Here is a 5,284-nt window from a genome sequence, read left to right on the forward strand (position 1 = left end):
AAAAAAATATACGTTTTAAATATTAAAAATTCAAAAATATAAAAAGAAAAACAAAATTTATATATTTTTAAGAGATTGTTAAATATATAAGTTTAATAAAGTTTATTTATTTTTATTTATTTTAGTTTGTAAAAATATAAGTTTTATATAAATATTTTTATATAAATATATAAAATAGAAAAAAATATATATATAAGAACTCGGCCCGATCACTGTTGAAGCCCAATATCCTGGCCCGAAAATCTACCCCATGCGACCGCATAGAAATTTAACTATCAAACCATGCGATCGAATGGCTTGATTTGACCTGTCTGATACCTCAGGCGACCAGATTACGGAGTAATTATTATTATTATTATTATTATTATTATTATTATTATTATTATTTAACTAAAACCCTAATTAGGGTTATATTTAATATTTATTTATTTTAGTTTATTTATAATTTGTATTTTAAGTTTAATTAGTTTTTATTAATATATAAAATTAATACTTTTATAAAATAAATAATATAAAAATAATATTTTTATAAAATTGTACTTTTTACAACTTTAAGTTTATTTTTATTCGTTTTAGCATAATATTTGTATTTTTCGCTCGTATTTAGTTTTAAGTCATAGTTTTTGCTGTAGTTATTTTTATTTTTAGATTTCTAGGCTTTGCCGTAAAATCCCTTAAGTGCTTTTTCTTTAGACTAAGATTTAGGTGCTTTAGAATTTTGCGACGCCGTTTTTATATTTTGGTACCTTTTTTAAGTTATTGCCGTTTTGGAATATAGTATTTTTCTAAGCTTTAATATTTTTAGACGTAACTTTTAATTCTTAGTTTTTAGTTCCTTTTTAAGTTTCGACGCGCTACTTTCTTATTTTTATTTTTCGACGCCTATTATTTTTCGACCTTTTATTTTTCGTCATTTTTCGACGCGCTATTTTTCTTTCTTATTTTTCGCCGCTCTAGTTTTTAGGACTTAGATTTTTTTCTATTTCTTCTCTAAAATTTCTTTAAATTTCAACGAAAAATTATTTTAAGTGGTTAAAATGATAGACATCTAAATTTTCTGCTTCGTAGTAATACTTGGATTTGTTAGTGGCTGAGTTGTGAGCTTTCGATTTAAAGGGTTCTGGCTCCCTGCTACATCTATTGGCTATTCGAAATGTGGGTAAAAGCAGAAAAGTCTGTTAATTTGATAACTTTAATAATTTTTATCTTTTATAACTAATAGGATATTCAGTGAATGCACCGAGCAAAATGTTCACCACCTTTTGTACGTTCACCACCTGTAACTCGATCAAGACATCTAGCCAATATTGTCGCCGTTGATTTTTCTTTAGAATCTTCATCCAGTCAACCAAGTACTCCAATTCAAATTTCCGATAATCCATTTTTTGAACCCGACCTCAAAATTGAGAATCCGGAGGATCTTCAGGGACAATTCAGAGATCCTGAACCATTAATCTTTCCTCCGGAACCACCAATCATTCAAACAGAGATTGTAGAGGAACCAACCATTAAATCAGAATCCTTTAGTGATTCAGATTCAACAAATTCAATTATGGAAAATCTGGAACCTCTAAGTATGGAAGATCGAATGAGAGATAAACGCACTGGCCAAGGTCACGCAATTACTCAACCTGAAATTAATGCACCAGATTATGAAATCAAAGGACAAATTCTACACATGGTAACTAATCAATGCCAATTTAGTGGTGCACCGAAGGAAGATCCAAATGAACATCTTCGTACCTTTAATAGGATCTGTACACTATTTAAAATCCGAGAAGTGGAGGATGAACAGATATATCTCATGTTATTTCCCTGGACTTTAAAGGGAGAAGCCAAAGATTGGTTAGAATCGTTACCTGAAGGGGCGATTGATACATGGGACGTTTTAGTTGAAAAATTTCTTAAACAATTCTTTTTGGCATCTAAAGCCGTAAGACTTCAAGGAGAAATTGTTACTTTCACGCAAAAGCCAAATGAAACTCTATATGAGGCATGGACAAGATTTGGAAAGTTATTGAGAGGATGTCCGCAACATGGTTTAGACACTTGTCAAATAGTACAAATATTTTACCAAGGATGCGACATCACTACAAGAAAAAACATCGATATAGCAGCTGGTGGTTCCATTATGAAGAAAACCGCAACTGATGCTTACAAAATTATTGATAACACTGCTTCCTACTCACATGAGTGGCACCAAGAAAAAGATATCGTTAGATCATCTAAAGCAGCTAGAGCCGATTCTAGCCATGACTTCGATTCCATTTCTGCAAAGATAGATGCTGTCGAGAGACGAATGAAAAAGATGACTAAAGATATCAACTCAATACGAATTAGTTGTGAGCAGTGTGGAGGACCACATTTGACAAAAGATTGTCTCAATATTGAACTAACAATGGAACAAAGAGAGAATGTTTCATACATAAACCAAAGGCCTGGAAATAATTATCAGAATAATTATCAACCGCCAAGGCCAATCTACAATCAAAATAAGAATTATAACTGAAATGTTCCATACAACAACCAACAAGGTCCAAGAAATCAACAAGTATCCAATAATACTTATAATCAGCAAAGACCTATTTTTCAAAACAAACCACCACAAACAGATGATAAAAAGCCAAATTTAGAAGACATGATGTCAAAGCTAGTTGAATCTCAAAAACAATTTTTCACATCTCAGAAACAAACCAATGAACAAAATGCTCAAGCATTTAGAAATTAACAAGCTTCGATTCAAAATTTGGAACAACAAGTGAGCAACCTAGCAAGGTTAATAGGTGAAAGAAAACTGGGAAGTCTACCTAGCGATACAAATGCTAACCCCCGGAATGAAACAGCTAAAGCTATTACCACAAGAAGTGGTATTACACTTAAACCACCTGAAATACCTGTAATTTCTGATGAAGTTATTCCTACTCCACAAGAACCATAATCTAAGCAAGATAAGGAAACAGAACCGGTAGTTGAAAAGGTTAATGAAGATAACACAGTTAAAGTTAACCTTATGTTAAACCATACCAACCACCACTTCCTTACCCTAGTAAAATGAGAAAAGAGAGACTTGAAGCCGAGCAATCCAAATTCTTGAATATGTTTATACAAATAAATGTCAATCTTCCTTTCATTGATGTGATTTTAGGAATGCCTAGATATGCTAAATTTCTGAAAGATCTAATCACAAATAGAAAGAAAATGGAAGAACTCTCGGCTGTTACTATGAATGCTAATTGTTCTGCAGTGCTGTTGAATAAGATACCAGAAAAATTATCTGATCCAGGAAGTTTCACAATTCCATGTTTTCTGGGAAGTCTTAGTTCAATAGAAGCATTGGCAGACTTAGGTTCTAGTATAAATCTAATACCATATTCGCTATACGCTAAACTAGACCTTGGAGAATTGAAAACAACACGAATAAGCATACAACTAGCCGATCGATCAGTAAAATATCCTAGAGGGATAATGGAAAACATGCTAGTTAAAGTTGGTACTTTAGTATTTCCAGTAGATTTTGTTATTCTGGACATGGAAGAAGATTCTCGAGTTCCTCTCATATTAGGAAGACCATTCTTAAACACGGCTAAAGCAATAATAGACGTGTTTGGTAAGAAACTGACCCTAAGTATAGAGGACGAGAGTGTTACCTTTTCTGTTGATAGAGCCATTCAACAACCACAATCTGCAGATGATACATGTTATTATATTCAAACTATAGAATCACATGCAGAATTGTTAGAAGAATTTCCAGAATTACAAGGAACAGGATAATGTTCTTTAGGAGAAGGAACTGAACCAATTAATGAAACTGAAATGTTAGCTACACTTATGGCTAATGGATATGAACCAACAACAGAAGAAATTCAAATGCTAAAAGAGGAAGACAGATATCGATATAAATCATCGATAGAAGAACCACCGACATTAGAGTTAAAGCCACTTCCAAACCATTTGGAATATGCTTATTTACATGGTGAATCTGAATTACCTGTAATAATATCGTCTTCTCTTACAAAAAATGAAAAATCTCAACTCATTTCTGTGCTAAAAGCTCATAAACCAGCTATTGCATGGAAGATTCATGATATTAAAGGAATAAGTCCTTCGTATTGCACACATAAAATCCTTATGGAAGAAGGTCATAAAACGTATGTGCAACGCCAATGAAGACTAAATCCTAATATGTAAGATGTTGTTAAGAAAGAAATTATTAAACTGCTAGATGCAGGTTTAATTTATCCAATTTCTGATAGTCCATGGGTAAGCCCAGTTCAATGCGTACCTAAGAAGGGTGGCATGACTGTCATCACAAATGAGAAAAATGAGCTTATTCCTACTAGGACTGTAACAGGATGGTGTGTTTGTATTGATTATTGAAAATTAAATGACGCCACCAGAAAAGATCACTTTCCCTTACCTTTCATTGATCAAATGTTGGAAAGATTAGCCGGAAATAGTTACTACTGTTTTTGTAACGACCTTGGATTTTCTAATATTTATTTATTAATAATTATTATTATTAATACGTGTGATTAAACGAATGTATGTAATTACATTTACATGTTGCCATGATTGCCCGTACTTGACTTTTAAGTGCCCGAAACGTCTTTGTGACACACGAAACTTCACGAATAATATTTTTAGATATTATTTACATTCATGATTAAATTTATTAATCATTTTAATTAACTAAGACTATTAGTTAGTTACTTGGGCTTTAATTGGTTTAACTTGTGATTTATTGAACTTGGGCTTTGTTTAATGTTAAAGGACTCATGGTTTTGGGCTTATAAGCCCACCCTACACCTTATTGGACTAACTAGTCCATTACTACTACTTGTAAGTATCATTTGAACATGAACTAGTTGGTTAACTTGTTTAGGAATCTAGTTGCATGTAATCCCCATGTAATCACCTCTTTTACCCAACTTTTGTAAGACTTTTCATGCTTGTAACCAAAGAACTACTCCCTCCCCCCTTGTGAGCTGCTGTAACCGTGACCTAGGGAGGGTTACAAGGGATTCAAATCTTTTTTTTACTTACTACTTCACTCACATTCTCTCATTCACAACACACACTTACTTGCATACATTTTTTTCTCTCTTTTCTCTCTCATTTTTCTCTCTATCTTGTAAGTGTTTTGAACAACTTGTCCTTCTTTTCTTTCTTGATGAAAACCGAATTCAAACACCCCACAATCATCATCATCTTTTGTTATTTGTAGTTTGATTACTTGTTGTTAGTTTGTTACATGTAATTGTTAGTTATTCTTTACTAGTTACAA

This window comes from Rutidosis leptorrhynchoides, chromosome 3 (assembly GCF_046630445.1).
Source record: "Rutidosis leptorrhynchoides isolate AG116_Rl617_1_P2 chromosome 3, CSIRO_AGI_Rlap_v1, whole genome shotgun sequence".
In the NCBI taxonomy this organism is placed as follows: Eukaryota; Viridiplantae; Streptophyta; class Magnoliopsida; order Asterales; family Asteraceae; genus Rutidosis; species Rutidosis leptorrhynchoides.